The following is a 21,192-nucleotide window of genomic DNA, read 5'->3' as shown; positions in this document are numbered from 1 at the left end:
TTTTAAAGTGAAAGTTTGCTTTATAATTCTGACTTGATCAGTTTCTTCAAAGCAATTTATAGTCTGAAAAATTCCCATTCCATCTGAAAAATACATTTTTCAAAAATGTCCTCTGGAAAAAAAAAAGACTGTTATTCGTCATATGACCAGTTGACAAACAAACCATAAGATATGTTCACGTGTGTATTTTCTCTCGCGGTCAACCTCCCAGATTCATTTCTGCTGACTAGCCAACAATAGAAATCATCATTTTGCTCATTATTTATTTACCTGGTTGAGGAGCACTTTTAAGACAATTAATCAAGTCAGTGAAAGATTTATAAGCAGCTTGACCGGAGTGCTCAGACGGCAAATGGGGCACATTGTCAAATACAGGAGTGGGGGGGGATGGTGGCCTTGCAAAGCAATTACTCTGTCATGTCATGATGACCCAAATAACCCAAACAACGAGTGTTGACAAAATGAAGCTTAAACTATGTGCATGGTTGCCTGAAGCTTTACACCGCAATGGCTCAGCGGAGAAACACTTTTCCTTAATGTGCGCACTGATGGCTCATAAAAAGTGCCACACTTGCACGCGCAATAATGAACAACACTATGCTGTTGACAGTAGGTGTGGCTTCACAGCTGAGTGCACGCGCCACATGCAAAATGCTTGTGCCAGCTCAGCACATTTCTGCAGGGCTGTCCTGAAACGGGATAGCCGCCATCTTTACCTCCTTCCCTCTTTTTCCTCCTTCTCAGGTCTTCACCCTTGATGACGGAGCTTTTGGGTGGTCCGTCTGACCGCATTGACCCTTCTGCTTCAGACAGCCTGACGTAAATTTGCTAATGCTTCGCATCTTGGGCCTTCTGTGATAGGATTTTTTACTATGCACCTTTTTCTAATCTGGGACATACAAACAATAACAAAATTGACAAGTGTCAACACCGTGGATGAGTTAGGAGCAGAATTGGACTGTGTTACATTTCAAAGAGGTCAAACACAAAGCAGACATATCAATTTTTACAACTCCATCGATGGAAAATTTACCCAAACTTGATTTCAGTGAGTTTCCTTGAGTCATCTAAAACTCACAACGATGCTATTTTTCCATTATCCAGCACTAAAAGGTGTTTAGCCAAGTAAGATTCTAAAATAATATCCCATACTCCCATGGTAAAATCCAGAGCAACACAGAGGTTGGTACCCAGTCTTATTATTGCTAAAATATATCTCCTGCAGCTGGAAGATGTTAGGAAGACTTGGCATTGATACTTTCAGTTGCCAGAAGAGTTTGCTCTCCTCCTAAGACTAACACAAAGAAAACGAGACCGTAGGTTTTGATTTGCCGTAATTCAGTCATCCGTGTACTGTAAATACACGGCTGGGGAAAAAAAAAGGGATGAAGGATGATGTTTGGACTAGCAAATTAAAAAGGAGTCCTACAGGGTGCTTCCTAATGCAGAAACCATTTTAGGTCTCTCTCTCTCTCTCTCTCTCTCTCTCTCTCTCGCTCTCTCTAAACAATGCAATCAGTTCATCTTGCATTCTTGCCGTTGCTGACCCTACATAGCCAAAACAGATCACGCAAAAAAAAAAAGTCCTTTACAACCAGGATTCAAGGAAGGAAGAAAAGGAATGGGTGGGTGTGGCCTCCAGAGAAAGTGAGGGACAGGAACCTTTGCACCAGTGAGGGTTGGAGAATAACATGCTAAGAGCATCTGTCTGTAAAAACAAGCACACCAGCCACTCTGAGTGTGCACCCGCTGTGGGGAGGTTAGCAAGGCGGCGTTTTCTCGTGCCCTGTTTACACATCAACCAAACAGCAATCTGAGAGCATCTTCAAAGACGAGCCCTAACTCTACGTAATCGCCGGTGCTTGGGTTTTGATCTCGGGGAGGAGAGAGAAAAAATAATTACATGTTTCAACATGCCCTTTTACAATGTTACATTCATACATATATGCTAATGGGAAGGTTGTCTCCGAGATGTGGAGGTGCTGAATGCTACTTGAGAAAACCTGCTGAGACATTTTGTTCGACCAAGTCTGAAAGCTTCTGGAAACCTGCCTCGGCAGAACACAGAGACTGGGTTAGAAAACAACGTGGGGGCTGACATTATATAGCCCCCGGTGCACTTTTGTGCAAGGGGAGGACACACCACCTGACTTAGTGACCGACCACTCTGCATTTCAAAGTGTCTCCACTTATTTGCACCACTGTCCGCTTTTCTTTTCTTTTAAGACCGTCTCTCTATGATCTGAGGATCTGTAGATTTGATTTTGCACACATTTAATTTCCCTTTCATCTTTTATCAGGACGGAAGACGCGCTTACATATCAATTAATCTGGTGCGTTGGATGAGATGTCCTTAGTTTGACCTGATGGATCTGAGCACAGAGGAGAGAGCAGGACATCACGAGAAATGTGGCTTCGCTAGCATGCCGAGTGAGCAACAATCCCACCTGGAGATCGTGAATAGGTATAATAAATTATTCCATACAAAGAGCACTAAGAATGTAAATAATTGCTTGGAATTTATCCTCATAGCATGGTGAGCTAGTAGTTAGTATACCTTTTACATGTAATAGCACACAATTCAAGAATACAATATAATGTACAATTGTATTCAGGAGTTCAAATCATTCAGGGCGATTGTTCCATTCCATTGAAATTGTAGTTAAATGGATCATTGACTTGCTTCATCATCCAGACAAGAAATACAGTCAAATGCACACCTCGGCTGGAGATAAGCAAAATGCATGATGATTCAACGTCAATATTGTTCAATTTTTCATTATGGTGGTATCAAAGATTCCTCAGGCTTCATGAGACATGCCTTTCAATATTGACTTCTCAGTGCGCCCTTTATAATAAACGATAAGTGGTTGAGTGTTCTGGTCAAGAAACACTTTCTGCCTTGACTTTGTGTGTGATTATGAGCACTATGTGTAATCAATCGAACAATCTATGACAGTTTCTCCATTTGGAACACAAGAGGAGACAGCCAATCATCCTTCATGTGCCCTTTGTGACTGATGCATCTACTTCGTGTCTGCAGCATACACGGCCATATTGCATACACACACAATATTGGATCTTAACCTATTGAGGTTGTCTAAACATGATGACGCCGAGACCTGTACTAAGTATCTGTCATACTGCTCTGGACTACTGGCTTCCAGTTTGAGTGATGGCGCTATGAGTGGCCTGTGAGTGTAGAGTGCTCGTTGGAATTGCGACTACATCTGCAAGCTTAGACCCTACAACTATAAAGGTCTTAATTTTTTTTCCCCATGTACTAGAGGAAAATCTTTTTGAACACTCATAGACATAAGAAAAGCAATTATCAGTGGGGCAAAGGGGCCCATAAAGACTGGGCTCTGGAGAAATGGGAAAAGCTGATGTGGTCTGACGATTCCAGATTGACCCTGTTCCAGAGTGATGGCTGCATCAGGCTAAGGAGTGAGGCAGATGAATTTCCATCATGCCCTGTACCTTACCTTACAAACCGGGAGAGGTCACCGTTAAGATCTGAGTTTACCTCATCTGGTCAGGTCTGGGTTGAGCACCTTTATGGCTATGCTTAATCCGAGTATGCCGATACTGAACCAGAACAATGCCAACCTCACATTGTTCTGTTGAAAACAATAGCTGTCACGCCTATGAGTGGGCAAAGCTGAGATACAAGGGAGCAGGAATGAATAAAATGAACCCAATGGGGGGGAGGGAAGAGAGGCAGAAGGGGGTGACAAAATAGATGCAGATGAAAGAAGACGTGCTGACAGCTTCAAGATAGGCATGGGGGCGTGACAATGGAGGAGAGATGGACGAGAATAGAGTCAGGAAACCCAGCAGGTGTTTCCAGCACCTTCGGCTGGAGAAATAATGACGTAGCTGCACTGTCAACCACAACTTCAACATCTATACAAGTCAGTAGTTTGACTGAACTGATGCCGATCGAGTCTTATGGGCTCTATAAATCTGATCGCATGTCTGTGTCAGTTCGGGTGCTATTATTGTGTCTGACATCAGGTGGATTATGTCGTTTAATTCGCAATGAATCAAACAAAAGCAAATACTAATCCAGAGCAAGGCTTTGGTGTGATGTCTGACGCCTGGGATTAATTCACAACATTCCCTAACCAGCCTAATCCCCAACGAACCAGACGGGATGCTTTGCTAACTGACAGTTTGGCAGGGTGATATGCTTCACCTACCACTTCTTTTTGGATGGGAAAAACCATCCTGATGAGAAAGACAAAAAGGAGAGCATTACCGAAAGTGTAAACTGGGTAAAAACTTTCCCAAAGGCTTTTTTCCCCCTGTGGCTATTAAGCCCATCTTGAGGCATTTTGGAATGTACTGTGCTTCTCTTAAAGTTCAGGTTTTGACACTCTAAAATCAATAGGAGGCAGAGATATTTTTTTTCTCTCCAGACTCATGAAACTAGGGTGAAAACACTTCAATCAGGCCTGCAGAGAACCTGACACAAGAGACAGGAGGATCGATCCATAATGAGCGCTGAAGTACCTGGGGTCCCACTAACAACACTCCTTCTCGGTAAAATCCAGCAAATCTAACAAACCATTCACAGGACTTGTTACTTGGTAAAGCAAATTTTCCACAAAAAAGGCTTTCTAGAGTTTCACTTTTAGACCATTGAATCTTCTGATTCTACTGAAAAAAAAAGAAAATAAACACACGTTGTATTCTTCTATGTGTACGTTACCTCACATCTTTGCTTTCCTCACCATGGCTAAAGAAACACATTCAACATTTGAGAAGATGCTTTTGTATCATCAGGCCAGTCTTGTTAATTGGCTGGCCCTCTTTTGTTGAATCTGCAGACCCTCTGGGCCCCACAGCTGCTCGCTCCATGGAGGTTAAGTGCTTAAACGTGTTCGGCCCCCCTTTCCGACATGCCTCACCGAGGTACTGCAACACTCCACATCATTTTAAATGACTTACTAAAAAGGTAAGAAAGAGGTGATGTTCTGTTAACATTTTTATGAAGGGTTTTGAGAACATTTGATGCTACAGTGTTAAATGTCATTAGCTTTGAAAACTGTTTCACAGCAGCTCCTGGTAGATAGGAGTCTCTTTCTCCCGCTCTCACTTGCAAACTTCAAACGGCATAATCTGAGAAGCGTCAGTTAGCGTTCCTATCTCTAGGAATTCACGTGATGTCATCATATGACTAACTGAAACGTGGTTTACCCAGAACCCACGCATGAGGTCATGCGTCGGTTCTGCGGGATCGCCTCCGTCACCTAAAAACCAATCACTGACCCAGCAGAAAGAATGGCGTGGAAAAGAAATCAGTGGAAGATGTTTTTCGTAAGAGAATATATAGGGAAGCTGTCAAAGTGGGAGGCATTAAAATGCTATGCAGCATTTTAGTGCCTTGTAAATCTGCGATGTAATATAGAGATGTGAGGCCTCCTCACTGACTGAAAGCACGTGTTTATGTGAGGTTTGTTATATGGCGCTCCAATGTGAAAAGCACCTTCCCAAAGTCAGAGAAATGTGACGTGAACCCACGGCAGTAATAAATAGCCGTGATAACTTGAGGAGGAAGCCATATTCGGGGCGGCGAGATGGCTCTGCGCGAGGACGAAGCAGCCATAAAAAACCGAATGAAGAGATGTAAAACAATAAGGCCAAGAGAGGGTGGGAGGAGAAGAAGGGCAGGGTAGGAGGGGGGTGAAGATTGCGACCCCTGCAAGCATTGGTGGACGACCAAACAGAATGAATGGTGGAGGAGGACGGGAGAGGGTGAGTCATCCATATCTGCACTCCATCAAAAACTGTGTCAATCATTCACGAGAACCAAGCAACCCCGCCTCACCTAAAGCAATGGCCCCGCCCCCTTGCTCCCCTCTCTCTTCAACTCGCACATTAATTCCACTTCTTTTACCCAACAGCCAGGGTTGTCCTCGACTGAATGTCAATCCTGTGTTGAGGGTGACAGAAGAGTGAACCAGGGGTGGAGAGTTGTAGCAGGGCGGGGGGGGGGGGGGGGGGGCGAGTGGTTGACGGCAGGCGGCGTGGCCGACTCGCAGGTCTTATATCTGAAGGTGTCACCCAGCATGATCCGCTCCTTTTCCATTTTAATTACACTCCCTTTAATATTACTGCCATCTGCTCGACTGGCATTTACAGACATCTGATAAGATTCCGCCGCTATGATGTGTTGAAGACAGTCGACATCTAAAGCATTACAGTCAAGAGGCTGTGATGAGTGCTGACTGCCAATAAAGGAATGGAGATGCAGAAGAAGCACAGGATAAAGAAAAAAAGTCATTTCCTGCTTTTACAACCCCAATTAATCAATGACAAGCTCTTTTAAAACCAAATCAGATCCGGACCGACTCTTATCTCAAGGGAGTTCTCGATCGTATATCATCGTCATTCATATCAGACACAAGCAGAGTGAAAGCAGGTAAACATGCATGTAAGATGCGAACGTGCACATCCTCCACATGAGGCCCGATGAATACAAAAACAAGCCTCATATCTATATCTGCTTATCATGGCATGTGTGGAAAATAATTACGGGAAGGCACAAATCGACAAGCTCCAACAGCTGCCCGAACGCAGATCGCTAGTATAAAACTCACTTTATGTTTCTCAACTTGTCATTTGATAGCACATGAAGGCCTTTGTAGCGCTTAAACTTTTCACCAAGGAGAATTGACTTTTTTTTTTATTATGTCTGCAAAGTATGATTAATGTTTGACATTTTTTTAATAATTCTACAAGGTATTGACTTGCGAATCACTGACTCACGCCATTATGTTGGTTATGACCATTTTTCTGCTTTTGTGCCTCAGTTCTATATAGTTGTGGATGCCAAAAATCAACTAAATCCCCACAGAGAAGATTCACACAAATATATCATCTAAAACCACTCCTGCAAAAACGACTACATTTTCATCTGACTGCCACGGAGTGAGAATCATGAGAGCATTTCAGTCTAACAAGGTGGATTCCAAACACTCAGCTCACTGCGTTGTGGCCCGGCACTTCTAGTACCCCACAGCTCTCCGGTAAGAGTGAGAAATGGGCAGACGGAAATTGGGAGGCAGTCCTGGGTGAAATTCAAGGCCAAAGCACTCACGTCCCCTCCATCTAGCACCTTCCACCCCAGGCAGCACATTACCTCTCTCCGGGATATAATCACAGCCAGCGAGGAGCGGGATTTGCCAGCGCTGTTTACAAGTAAGAGAGGCAATGTATGTGTTTGGGGTGCATACACCCAAACACTGCAACAAGAGGACGACTATTGAAAGTAGTCAGCCAACCGCATTTTTCCGCTCTTTATAAGCATCCCTCCCGAGAGTATTCTCGTTTTCAATAAGTGGAAATAGTAGGTGGGGTATTTTTAACATCATCAAACAAATCTTTTCTCCTGCCCAAGATTTTGTGCTATGCTTAAACCCCGAAAGTATAAAATGCACAATATGGCCGTATTCATAGTTTGATCATTAAAAATTAAATTAATTAAAATAATCATAATGTGTCCTTAGTTGCACTGGCATCGTCGCCCGATTTATTCATCCAATCACAGACATTTGCTCATTCTCCAAAATATAATTTATTAATTTTATTAATCTACTTCAAGCTGTAACCGAACTAAAATAATTGAATTAAAAATGGTGTTTCAATCCTGCTTGAGTCATTGTAAGCAGCACGATATATATTTCCTCCAGCAGTACCCACCAGTGGCGTTCAGCCTCACACAGGTAGAAAAAATATCACCTGGGGAATAAATAACTCAGCCAGGTTAATTATTTGGCAGACTGTAGATTAACAACAGTATAAAAATCCAGCAGTGGACGGTGGCACGCTGAAATGTAAGGTGTTGGGGGGGAGAAGGAGGAATGATAGGCAATTGAGCGGAGTTATTGGAGAGCAACAGTGCATGCCTTGACTTCAGATGGATGTAGTAGTGAAGTCGAGCCCCAAGGCTGTGAGTATGCTGTCTGGGAGGAGTGAGATTAACTAATGCAGCTCAGTGACATCATCCCTGCCAGGTTGGTTATGAGGAATATCCATTACAGGCATCGTATTGTGACACATACCTGCATAAAATGTTTTTTCAAAATGAAATTGCAACTCAACTAAATGAAAAATGCTTATCAGGAAGAACACATTTTGTCCTCAATTAATGAGCCCTCCACCTGGCCATAATTGCTGTGTAAGACTATAATCGTGTTGCAGTGCAACTTCCAGATTTAAAAATAACCTTTTTTAAAATGCTGGTTGACTTCCAAGTTGGGAATGAATCATCTCAAATTTGTTCCAGGCTCAAACTGTCACCATCATGAAAACTTTTTGAACACTACAACCAATGGTTTTATTTAAATACTATTTTAACCACTTTATAGTAAAATTAAAACTCAAAATAAAATTACTTACAATGTTTTTTTTTTATAGATTCCCAAACTTTGGTTCTCAGTCTTTCCTGGAATGTCTAAACTAAGAAGGTTAAATCAATGTGGCGATAAGACCTGGCTGCTGATCAGTTCCGTAAAACAGAGGCAACCCCATGTGGAGTTATTATCATCACAAATGCACAAACAACCCAAATACCCTTAATCTAGTCAAGGGGTAAAGCCTGTATTGACCTACTGGTTCAATGTGTGTGTCTATGCATGTGTGTGTGTGCAGTATAGATGTACAGAATTGGTGTGTGTGTTTCTGACCTCGTCTGATGGGGGCAGTGACTAAATCCCTCAGCCTTTTTCACCTGAGGAGGGCAGACTGGGGCAATTTTCCTCTCTCTCTCTCTCTCTCTCTCTCACCTCTAAACCAAATATGGAGAAATTTCAGTATGGTGGTTTTTCTTGATAAGTTTTACATCGCACCACATCTGTGCTATCCTCGCAATGTCCAGTCTGATGACTGTTTAAAAAAAGGGGGGCTTTTAGGTTCCATAGAGGCTATGGATCCATGTCATTTTCATCCACGAGGCCCTTTTTTCTGTTCCCTTCCCCCTACTCATCCATCCATCAGCCCTCCACCCACCCACCCATCTCCCCTCTAACCCCTCTCACTCTGCAGGGCAAGCCCTGCCTTCCATCTGTTGTCTGTCCCAGCTCAGAGGAGCCCCGTTCCCCCTCCATTCCCATTTACAATTCAATTAAAAGCAACAAGCCCTTCTTCTTCCTCCTTCTACCACCCCCCCATTTTTTTTCCCGCTGTGCCCGGATGAACACAGTAGAAAAGCTGATACCCCACGTTGGGATGCAGTTATGACACACACAGTTAAAGGGCCCAAGAACAATACAATTCAAGAAAGTGGGTCACACTTTGCATCAGAATAACGTATGTAACAGTGATGTAACACCCCCCCCTAAAAAAATGTGTTTTAATTTGATAAATTAGTCACAGGACTTCATTGAATATAGCTGGAAGAAAGGCAAAGATCTAAAACAGACCTTCTCGTAAAATGTCATAAATAACCTAAATCAACTAGAAAATAATAACGCTTCTGTCAAAACAGCTCGGCTCACTACAGTTAACCCATTTAACCTCATTTATTTTCCCTCTTATGATATAATACACTGGCAGAAAGATATTATGAAACCTTAGCAGTCTAAATTAAGCCTCTCATAAATTTCATCCGCTTTCATTGCAGTAACGTGAAAGCAATATCTAGAGGCATCCCCTCTACTAAAAAAAAAAAAAAAAAGGGGGGAGGTGGGGTATGAGAGTCTTTAATATTTAATTACTTTGGTGCCAACATGCAACTTTTATCATTTTCTTGTGTCATTTGCATCTCAGGCGAGCCCAGAAGATATACACAAACGCTCGTAAAAGGGGGGAGGTGGGTATCGATTGTGATGTGAAAAAAGTGAGGGAAGAGGCTGATGAATGCAAGAAGAAAGAGAAGTGAAAAAGGGGAGGGATCGGCGCTGTCATGGGGGGTCCCATATGACAGCGAGTGAGCTCAGGAGAGATAAAGGTGAGAGATGGGAGGGGGATAACAAAAAAAAATAGGGCAAAATTGAGATTAAACAATGACAGGAATTTCAACAACAAGGAGGAAAAATAGCAAGCTTCATCAAACTGCACTTTATTTCTTCGTAGTAACATGGTTACTTAAAGCTCCGCCCCTTTAAGGTTTAAGTGTGTCAGGCACCCTTACAGAATGTGTTAATGCCTGATAATGTGTGTAATTAACCAGATAAAAGCCGCACAATGCTAATGAGGAACCACAACAACTCCGTACTCCTCCATGTTTGGTCTTGCAAATGGCCGACTGAATTGCCACTTCTCAGTCTTCTACACTTATGGCCAAAAAGGAGATTTACAAGTGGCAAAGCGTTCATGTTTTGCTTTCATGAAGGAGTTTGGTTCGCCCTCAGGCTGGGATTGAATGAAATATGTGCAGTCGAGGACACCGGAAAAAGTGTGGTGGTGGACAGGAAAAGGAGAGCAATTAGGAGTGCTTTGAAAACACATTGCACATTTCTCAGAAATGGGAATGCAAATCTGCCCACTCTTTTCAACAAGCTCTCCGAATAAAAACTTAACTGTGTTTCCAGTACTTTATTTTTTCCTTTTTACGACTGAGCGCAAGCAGCAGGTGTGTCGTTCGGGAAGAGTATTTCTCTGATGTGGTTTCATCGGAAAAGATCACATGAAACGCTCAAGTGAATATGCCAAGTGTTACAGGCTTACTGAAATCCAAAGCTGGGCCAAATTTAAGTGGCCGGCTGCAGTTGGATGTCAGTGAGAATCTCGAGAGGAAGACGAAACAAAATGTGAACTGTTACTGTGCTTCGTGGTGTGGATCAGTAAACTTTATTTTGCAGACTCTGAATTCTAAGTCAAGACAGAAGGGTGGTGTTTGGGGGGTTTAGAATCAGAACTCCTGCTGTGTAAACCTTGATTAGGTCCTGGACTCTTCTCTTACCACATGAATTATTCGACCCCGCTCACTCCAAAGATCACTTTCAAGCCGCGTGGCTTCAAACATTCTGCAGAGCGTGGTTTTTCTCGCAGGGATTTTTGCAGTGTGATGGAAAGGCTGGTCTGGCCGTACTGACACAACATGGGGCTTTGCAGCAGTAGCATATGAAAGAGCCTTATGTTAGGACTTCATCCGTGATGAATACGAGGACCCAACAACCCACTGAGGAGCTGTTAGTGTGGGGAGTAACCGCCATCGCGCCACCCAAACCGCTCGTCCAGGGTCAGCGTGTTGGATGTGGCGCCGAGCGGAATGCAAACCACGTGATTCATGGAAGTGCAAGTGAGAGATGTGCAAAGACACATTCACTTCAACTAAATATTCCAAAAGCTATTCCAAAATTACCCAACTGGAGTATTACTCCATTTCTCAGAATATATCCACGAACATAAGAAAGGGTGCTGTGTATTCCTTCCTCTTGCATGTCACCGGTTGTTTCAAGAAAAGAAGCAGGCATAGCCAGGAAATCCAAAGCTCCGGGCAATGTCTGAAGCAGTGTCTGTTTTCCGCTCTCTTTGCATTGAGCCATAATGCATCTGGCAGCCTGAGCATTCAGTTTCAGCCTTAGCATTACAAACAGCAGCTCCTCACAAAGACATAGATGAGGCGCACAGACAACCGGGGTAACCAAGGAAAGTTCCAAGACAATGACCTCGCAAAAAATACTTAATGCTCCACATCTTTTAATCTCTATGTTTCATTATGTTTGTTATCATTTGTATACCCAGTCAATCGATGTCTCAATAGATCGATGCATAACAAACGACACTGTGGGCGTTAATGACAACGTGGGATTAGGACGGATAATGCTGCTTTGGAAGAATCAATCGATGAGCAGCGGCACTCGTAACAATACTGCAGTAAAAATGTGCACTCACAAATACGCCGAGGATCGGTAAAAGACATCGCGGGCATTGCGCCCGGAAGGCCTATCGCCTTCCTAACAGCAGTGCCGTAACATCGTTTTTTTACCAGGTATGCTTTTTAGGAGTCTGAAAAAGATTTGCCAGGGTGCCAAGAAGCGAACATGTGCTAATGCAGAAATGTCAAAGTGCCTTAATTACCACACGGGGCTATAACAGTGATCAAGGCTCCCTTGAGGAGCCGACACAGTGTACAACCCAATCTCTCTGCCTCAGCTTTGCTCTTCCTGGATCGATGGAAATAGATTTTCTGCTTTTGCACACACCTGAGTGCTGTCAACAGTGCCACGTAAATTTGGTTTTCTGTCTCTTCCCGGTTTCCCGGTGCTCACGCACCTGAGTTTATTTCCTCTTTGCAGTGCACAGAAAGCGAGGGGGGGGGGGGGGGACTTGTTATAAAACGTTGTGTTTATAGTGGTTTTGGTTTAAATCTGCTCTTCCTGCCCTCACATTGAAAGGCTTCTTTGAAAACACGGCCTCGGGTGGCTTTGGTAGGGATTCGCTGCTGTGAGCGCTCTCACACATTTGTGAGTTCACACGTACACACAGTGACATACACACTTAGACTCACACGGGTCACTCTCTCATTACTCAGCATAAGGCTTTCACGCTTGACCTGGTTTTTAACTTTCTGATCTGGATTAGTGGCAAATAATTTAGGAAGGAGAAGAGCAGGGAGTGTGTCTGTTTGAGCCCAAAGGCTTAAAGGTTGTGCACTGTTATGGTCGGACGCAGGACAGGAGTAAGCATTAGTTCTGCTGTGTTGTCCAGACAATTGGTCATTTGACTTAAAAAAAAATCTTCAAACAGAGTGAACTGTTCAGGTGACATCCCAGATTAAAAGAGGGCTACCTGGTTTAGAAGGGAAAAGGTTTGGGGTGAAGGACGTGGCTGTCTGAGAGCGGGGGTGTTGCAGGCGGAACAGGGGGCTCAGTGATAAATCCATTTACATCCTCCCCTTGTTTTATTTGCTCCCATGGACTCTGCTCACGTCTCCCTATTCAGGCTTGTTTACCTGGCAAGCCAAGTGTGACTGAAGAAAATTCCCCACACCCTGAGGTGGGATTGGAGCTCCGACAGAGGGGAGTGCATCGCCCCGGGAGGGGAGGGGAGGGATAACGTAAGCAGAAAAGATGCAGAATGTGTTTGCTAATGTAAAACTGAGAATACACTCAGGGAATCAAACCTGTGCGAATAAAGAAATGAAATAATGGCGACCCACACAGGGATTACAGAAGCACTGCAGAGAAACACACATACGGAAACACAAATGCACAAATAAGGCGGGGCGAGCCGTCACGGTCTGCTTTTAATCAGAGCTAATCGTCAAGGAAAATAAACATTCTAGCGTGATAGACGTCTATCTTTGGCTCAGGCTGAAGCGGCAAGATAAGAAGCAACAGGCCTCGCTGACATGTGTTCGCTTCGTCTCTTCGGAATTAAGCTTTAATATGAGCGTCTGTGAGGTGAAAAGGTGAAATTATGGGATGGATTGTTCCCAGACGCATCAATCATCTTTAACGCTATTTGTTGGGGGTCGAAGTTTGCCCCACTTTGAAAACGTGATCGCTTCCGAGAGAGCTTTCATAGGCACTACAACATTATTCAAGAGTGTCGCCAACTGATCCGTCAAAGTTCCCCACATTGCCTTGCACGGATCTTTAATTAGCCATGAAAAGCCTCGTTAAGACGGGCTCGGTGGCTTTCATGGCACTTCAACGTCATACATTAGCTCAGCTCTGTACACTGATATAAAATAAAACACTTCTCTCACACTCTATAAAAATGGAAATTTCAATCTAGAAGCCACAAAATGAATCTGTAAAAAAACCTAAAAAAAACCCTCAATGTTTCTAAAATTATATATGGCTATCATTCCGGGACGATCACATTAAGGAGTGAGGGAATAGTGGAGAAAACAGAATGAAATGCTGTGCATCAAAGAGAAAAGAAATGAAGAGAGTAGACTATCAATCATGAGGTAATCATTCTATCAGTCGCTGGAGTAATGAATCCAATTTCCCAAGCAGAGCCAGTTTGATTCAAAAGCGGTCAAATGAATCTTGATTCATGGGACCTTTCTTGAGTCTCTTGAAACATTTAAAAGCATTTTAGGGAAGATATTCACACTGTCATTGCCTTTAGTGAATTAGCTTGATATGACCTGAAACAAAAAAATTCTCATTTTGAAGTGACATTTTTGAAAAGAGTACTTCATGATTTACCAAGCATGTGTCTCCATTTTAAATGTCATAGCTTTGATGCTGGACAATCAAATTGGCAACATTTAATCAACAATTTAGCCAGGCTAGGTCCCGGGTTAATTTTCAGGGGATCACTGAACTGACCCAGACCAGATAAGGCGGCAGCAAGACTTCCTTCATTTCCTTTTGTTGCTGCAGTTTCTGAGCCAAAGTAGCCTCCAACAAGCTTAGGGCACATTGGAGATAAAAGATGAAAGCTACTCCTAACACGCTAAATTTCAGACCTGATCAGAAGGAATGCAACTTTACTTTGCGGAAGCATCTGAGCTTAGCGGCCCAGCAGCGAGGCACCAGTTATTTCCATTTTTTGTTTCTCCATGTTTGGTCTTTTTGTCATTGTCACTTAAGCTTTTATTGATGCAGACCGAGCGAAAGCTATATACGCAAGTATACAGTCCAAAATAATGTTCATATTCTCTAGCCTCTGCAGCCATGTGTTGTGACAGCCTCTAAATGTGGGATCTCAACTTTTTTTTTTTGGAAGGAGCAGATTTATGATCTGGACTAGTATCATTTGTAAAATAATGATTACATGTTGAAATCTCCACTTGACTAAATCTTCTTCATGGCACACTGATGTACAATTATCTGCTGCCTAAAGAGCTGATGAAACACTCCACATTGGCCATCTAGTGCATCTTAAGTAAGCAAAGATGGCATCGTTGGTGGAAGGCGATGCAGAGCAATTGGGAAGAAAATTGATAGGATGCATCGGACAAGGAAGCGCAAAATGGTTTAACACTTGATCCGAAATGCAAGATGATACAAAATGAGGGTTAGGGGGTTGGAGGTAATCATCAGATAACTTTCCTTCACTTGGCCCAGTTAACACAATGGCTGCCAGCGCATCACTGAGCTGTGATCAATATTGGCGTTGTCATCAAGCAGCTCTCTGGTAATGAGGAACGGGGGGGACAAATTGTGAACACAGAGTTCCTGTAATGGCTCTTAACAAGCTAAAACGTACATACAATTTGAATGTCAGACTCAACTGGCGTGGTGCAATAACACACACTAAAAATACGGAAAACATCCAAAAACTAAATTGTCTTAACCACAAAAAGTGTGCTAAAGTGAGACAGTGCTATGTTATTAGTTTTGAGAGGGTGTGGGGGATGTTAAAAGATCCTGCAATTCATCCCTCAGCGGGCCTCCCTAATAGCCATACAAACACACATTTAGCTGTGACGCACAAAGCCGAGGGTGCCGACTCATCCATCACTTATTGAGAAAAGAAAAGGACTCAAAGTAAAAAAGGCAAAGTAAGGACATTATTTGCGGGACTTTGCTTTCGGGTCAATTTGACTCCATTTCTTGCACCGGTCTAATTTAAAAACCCAGCAGTATTAAGGGTGTGGTAAGGGTTAATATTTATTCTGACTTGCCTCTAATTGCCAGCTTGATATTTGTTTCTATGTTAAGAAGACTTCAGCAATTACCAGAAGTTAGGACATTCAGAGCCAAATCTGATTTGGTCCTTCATCTATTGCAGCCCACACATTGGAATAAATTTGGTCTAAATGATGAATCAGGTCTGTGGAATCAAATACTAAGTTGAATGTCAGAGACACACAACCCTCTCCCTCTTCAATAACACGGCCTTGGTGGTATGTCTCACGACGAGACATCTTTGACGGATCCGACACTTCCTTGCATTTGATGTTTCTTGGAATTCATGAATGTGAAGGACGGTATAGTCGCTGTAGTAGAGGAGACTATGTGTCCCCTTTAGATTTGTTCTCCCCGCTCTGCCTGAAATATTGCCGGCAGATTACAGAGTAGCAAGAACGACAGCGGCTGCATTTCATACAAATGCTGTGAATACATAATGCATAGCATTGTCTGCGTGAACCCTTTCACATGCTAATGCCAACCTTTCTGCAGATGTCTCAGAGGTACGCACCGGTGACTGAGGAATGGCAGGGAAACGAATAAAAATGGAATCAAATGCAACCCTGGAAAAAAAAAAAAAAAGCTCATCAGCAGTCTGGTGGCTGTGACACGCAGGTAATCAAGCATTATATAAAAATACATTGAGAAATAATTCGCCTTTATCTAGCGAGTAAATCGCAACGGTACCTAAAGGTCTAAAGTAGACTCGGAGGTTATGTAAAGTAATTAAGAGCCCCATTTCGCAAAGCCATAATGGTTATTAGTATAGATGTATACGTATATGTGTATATATGTGTATATATATATATAAATAAAGAAAGAAAGAAATATATATATATATCCGTGTGGGTGTGTTTGTGTTTTCTTTACTTCCTTTGTTTCTCAAACAAGGCATGAGGTGAGTTGTAGCTTCCACTGTTGACAGGGCCCTGCTGACCTTCCGCCACCCCTCGGGTGCGAGAAACACTAGACAGGTTGCCATAGTCAGGGTCTTTGTTTACAGACGTTTTCAGAGCAGAGCCCCAGTTGTGAGACCAGAGCAGTCACTTCCAATTCGCTGTAGTTTTACTCACAGAAAGCCAAGACACAAAACTGATCTTGGGCCAGAGATCCTGTACGGAGATGCTTGACACAAGGTTGAGTCGGTGGTCTCGGGTTTCTCTAATGTGAGCATTCGCTGTTCTACTACTGTTGACTTACCGGCCTGCTGCTATGTCTAAATAAACAATTCAGAGGTTTCGGCTGAGCTTTCCCATCTACACTGGCATACGCACTCTTATCTGATTCAAGTCACAGAGAAAGGACTAAGAGTAACACACACGTAAACACAACCCCCCCCTATGAGTCATTACACAGTCGGTTTTGCAACATTTTTGCAAAGTAAGCATTTTCTGGAGGCATTCCATCGAATCGGCAAAAAGAGATTTCTTGATTAACTTGAACTTTGACATGAATCCTGCCACACAGGCAGGCCTAATTGAAAACAGATATCAATGCTGTAGGGGAAGCATTCGAAATATTTCATTTCAAAATTAATAAAATAAAAACAATTCGGAATAAATGTTCAAATCTATTTCAATCAACGTAACTGTATTGTAAGTCCAATAGCAAACGTTGATGAAAACAATGGAAAAAATGATACAGCTTTATTGGTTTTAAATAAATTTCTAGCTATTGATTGTTTTTAAAAATGCCAATACAGATATTACCATCTTGATTTTTCCAGTCATTCCAAAACTGCCTTTATGAATTAGTTATTTTAGAAATTAAGGAGCAGATATGGAGGAAAAGGGGAAAGAAAATGGCCAACGAGGGAGAGCAATGGCTGATCTCTGAGGAATGATACTTGCGAAGCTTCTAACACACATTTTAGTGACCTATGAAGAGCATTATGGGGCCCACGTCCACATAGGCTCGCCGCCCTGGTAATCTGGCCCATCCTCTTAAAAGTGGAATTGATTGAAAGAATTGATCTTCCCGAGGTTGGCAGACACAGCCGCAATAATTACCTGACGTAAATCTCTGCAATCACATATGAAATGTCAGGATCTCCGGCTCCCACTTTGCCGCTTAGCTCCTTGTCCTCAGTGGTCTCTTTGGTCTCAACCAGCACATGTTCTTCCAGATAAAGTGAGTTTTGAGAAAATGGATTGTCACATAGAATTTAGCAGCTGGCGAAGAAATCGTCAAATATTTGCACATGAGAACAAAATCGTGAAGGTTCCACTGTATTTAGAGAACATTACATAATATATAGCGCTTTGTGCAAGAGTGGGTGTGTGAGGCTTTGCATTCATTCAGCCAACAGCTGAGCGGCACTCTCAGTGTGATTCATAAGGCCGCTCGCTCTCGGCTAAATAGGCAGTGACTATACACAGGCCGTCACGGAGGCCCAAAAAGCAGCTGCAGCGATGGGAGGGTGGAAGGATTAAGGCCGGAGCCTTGTTCAGATGGGGGGCATTTCCATGACAGTGAGCTGCAGCACAGCTTAACAGCCCGCCCCTGTTTATGCTTTTTTGGGAGGAGAAGTCGGAATCCCTCCCCGTGACAGATGGCCTTTCAGCCACAAACTGCAGTGTTTAGACTTAGCTTGCTCTAGGGCAAGACTGCAAAGCTGTGATGACACAGCATTCGGCAAACAACTCCCACATGCAGAGGTGGTGGTCACAGAAAGCACACTGGCTGACCCACAGAGTAACCAAATGACCAGGGAATTTGCTATGTGGGAGCGAGGCGGGGGCAGGGGGGCAGTGCAAGGACACAAGAGATAATGATGGGCTTGAAAACCCAAAGAAGTGGCTTGGTTTAAAGATACGCAACACAACTCAATTTAGATTCAATCCAGTACAATCTCAAGCATTTGCTTACCGCGGACAAAACAGCCAGGACTGAATCGATACGGTCTGAAAAAAATTAGCCATCGTGTCTGCTTTTAATTAAGCGGATTGTTAAATTTGGTCAGCTGAAGTGTAAAGAGATTTCTTTATAGGCAGGCGAGGCAAAGCGGACGATTTTGCATTCGAGGGTAAACAGTGAGTGAAAAGGACCAGCTGCTGGAGAGAATTAGCCCAGTCTCATCTGATCCAACACAAACCTAGTCCTGCTTACGCTCAGAAAAAATAAATCTGCCCTGACCTAGTCCGACCCTTCATACAAAGCCAGAGAGGCCCCGGGGGCAGTGAATTAATTGCAGCCCACTAAGCCTGATGCACCATATCTTAAATAGGAATGAGTTGCAAGCTCAGGAGGGCTACAGACCTGACGAGAAAAGGCCTAAAAAGGAAATGTGTTCGAATTGTGTGCAAAAGACCATCATGCTGGGAATGTTTTTGCTCTTAGGGCTATCCCAACAAAGACAGATTATGTAGTTCACAAGGTTGCACACTCAGCTCGGAGGTACAACGGTGCATTATGGGGATGCGGGTTGACCTCTGATTTGTTTCCATTCTGAAACATTTTTTTCCCGATGAGAAATAGTAAAAACGTACCAGGATCCATCTGGAAGTGTGACAAAAACGAGTGCATTCCACTCCCCGGTGAAAGAGCGGGCACGAAAAAGGCCATCTCAAACACTCCCCCAATACTGATTCAGAGTACGGAGGTGTTAGTCACTCGCTTCGCCTCGGCTGCTGGTTCTTCAAAGCCCCACTGTTGGAAACCACCTAAATTGCCCTCTTGCACCATATAGATTTTCCATCACAAAGCAGCATCTAAAAAAGACGCAGAACGTAAAGAGAGTGATAAGAGAGGAAGTCGAGATCTGGCCAGTCTGATGGTTGATCTCATTGTCTTTCTTCAACAAAATTTATACTCAAATGAATTCATATGATAACATTGAACATTTTTTTTTAGACTTCCTGGGTCCTGGAAATAATTATCCATATGAGGTAAACAGATCATACTCAACATAGTTGTGCAGGTAGCATGGGAAACAAGAAAATGTCATGTCAGGAGAAGATCAATAACATCCTACGAACGATGAATTTGAGAAGATACTATCTGTCTGACTGCTGGTGGCAATAAATAGAAGATTAACCTTTGCGTTCTTGCTAGTCTTGGGAAGTACCCTTAAGGGCATGCTCGGCTATTTACTAATCCAAAAAAAAAAGTTGCTTTTTCGATATGGCAGGAGCAGAGAATGGCTTAGTGGCTCCGCACAAGACCCTGAAAGTTATTGACTCCCACCCCCCACCTATATGAGCATCATAAATGTGAAAGATGAACACTCCACGGCTGAGTATTATATGTCACAAGTAATGGCTCCAGAGGTGTGCATAGACACTGCCTGGTTTATTAAAAATAAACACCATATATTATGACTCTGCTGCAACTCAAATATAATAATTCCTGTTGCCGTGCATAGAAATGTGGAAAATGTAGACACAAGACATGAGCGGCTTGTTGTTTGGCAGAATATTCTTGGCTGACTGCTTGGCTGTGTCCTTTGTAAGCCACGGGGGGAAACAAGAGCTCCTTTTCTCTTTCAGAAGCACGATCCCCTTTCACCCTGCACATTTGAGCTGGGAGCCAAGGTTTTCAATGCCGGTGACCCCTGTGACCTCTGGGCTGGCTCTTACTGGCCTCCGAGCGTCCAGCTGTTCATCCGGCCGGGCTGCCACGCTAGAACTGGGCTTTCCAGAGGCAAGAGGAGCAGCGCCCCGCACTGCCTAAGACGTGACCTCCCCCACCCTCGGCTGCGGCCACAACACCACATGATTATTACGAGTGTTTCCCACATGAGCGTTAGAGCGTGACAGGAAGAACAGAGAGGAAGGTGGAAAAAGGATCGGCATGCATGCATGAAAAAGACTTTCACAAGACAGGATGAATGGAAGGAGATGCTTGAAATATATTCCATGTTGGCCTGTGATAGACTCCGCCTCTCGCCTAACGTTAGCTGGGCTAAACTCAAAGTGCGAACCCAATCTCTCACTTTTGTCCTCTGTCAGTTTTACCGTCCTCTGTTTCTGTCTGTCTCCTGTTTTGCAAAAACATATCATCCATCTGAGACACGCAGCTTTGTTTGTTTACCTACGAAAGAGCATCGCCCCAGGCTTCTCGCTCATTAAAGCATCTAAACAAAGACAACAGCGACTCGAGAAAGCTTTTAAAAATGCTTAGAACTCTGTATGGAAGTATGTGTGCCTGTCACGTGTGTTCAGGATGAAAGCCTCTGAGGACTGCCCATTGACAATGAAATGAGAAGATCTCCCTTCACCTTCAGACACGGGAAAAAAGTGGAGCTTGACATTGCCCCAGGCGCTAAACCTTGGGAGCCAACAGTGGTATTTCCAAAGAGTGTGATTATTATTTTCCATCTGTGTGTGATTTTTGTTTTTTTAATAAAATGCCCTTGCATCATTCGGTATAATGTTGTACACAAATCGGATTCGGTAAACTCCATAAGGACGAGGATGACTTATTAAAGTTGTGATAAAACGAGAGAACCTTTTCCATACTTTTGGCCAAGAGTCATAACTTTTTTTTTCATTCAACAGATTTGAATATGAATGTGTGTGTGAAATTGTGTTGTATATAGTAAATGTGCATATGGTTCTTATGTCTGTCAGTGTTTTGTGTGTGTGTGTATATGTTTCATCAATGCACAGGCCTCTGATTGGTTGGCGAGCTTTGTGGTACCCTGCTG

The 21,192-nt window shown here is 43.3% G+C and overlaps 1 long non-coding RNA gene across 1 annotated transcript; it reads left to right on the top strand.

Annotated features, from left to right (window-relative positions):
- Positions 1-7,804: 7,804 nt before the first annotated feature.
- Positions 7,805-21,130, top strand: LOC119116628. Its single transcript, XR_005096305.1, has 3 exons — positions 7,805-8,021; positions 16,038-16,160; positions 20,033-21,130. It is a non-coding gene; the product is annotated as an uncharacterized LOC119116628 (long non-coding RNA).
- Positions 21,131-21,192: the final 62 nt, after the last annotated feature.

Source organism: Syngnathus acus, chromosome 22 (genome assembly GCF_901709675.1).
Source record: "Syngnathus acus chromosome 22, fSynAcu1.2, whole genome shotgun sequence".
In the NCBI taxonomy this organism is placed as follows: Eukaryota; Metazoa; Chordata; class Actinopteri; order Syngnathiformes; family Syngnathidae; genus Syngnathus; species Syngnathus acus.
Note: the sequence above shows the minus strand (reverse complement) of the source record. Positions and strands in the feature narration are given on the sequence as shown.